Raw genomic sequence first — 655 nt, forward strand, 5'->3', positions numbered from 1 at the left:
AGAGAGAGAGGGGGAGGAAGAAAGACACTATTCTTTTGTTCCTTTTCATTTAGCTTGGGTAATATTTTAGGTTTCTTTTCTTCCTTTCTTCCGTTTTTTCAGGGGTTTTATAAAAAAAAAAAAAAAAAAAAAAAAAAAAAACATGTCGGTAAGGAGCGCTGTCTTGTGTCCAGTTTTTCTACCCTTCAAAGAGTCGTCTCCCGAGGAGTCGTTTCATGAAGATTGGTTTCATCTGGAGTCGTTCTGAGGCCGTTCCGCAGAGGTCGCCGCCGCCTCCGTCCTTTTCTAAAGTACGGTCAAGAGTGCCCATTAGCAATCACGAAAGAGAGAGAGGGGAAGGAGCGGGAATGAGAGAGAGAGAGAGAGAGAGAGAAGGGAGGGATGGAAGAAAAGGGTAGCTGAGTAAGGGGGTAGGGGAGAGAAAGATAAATATTAAAGGGAAAGGCGGGGAGGGAGAGAAATGGAGATAAAAAAAGAGAAATAGAGAAAAGAGAAGAGAGATGACACCGGAGGAAGAGAGATAAAGAATCGAAAGACAACCTGTCTGCCTCGAAGTTCTGGCAAAAGTAAGGTTCGTTCTGTCAGATTAATTACAAGCTTACCGAGGTGGCAACACCTCCCTCACCTTTGGGGACGTAATAACAAGTTTCTCACT

Source organism: Penaeus vannamei, chromosome 2 (genome assembly GCF_042767895.1).
Source record: "Penaeus vannamei isolate JL-2024 chromosome 2, ASM4276789v1, whole genome shotgun sequence".
NCBI lineage: Eukaryota > Metazoa > Arthropoda > Malacostraca > Decapoda > Penaeidae > Penaeus > Penaeus vannamei.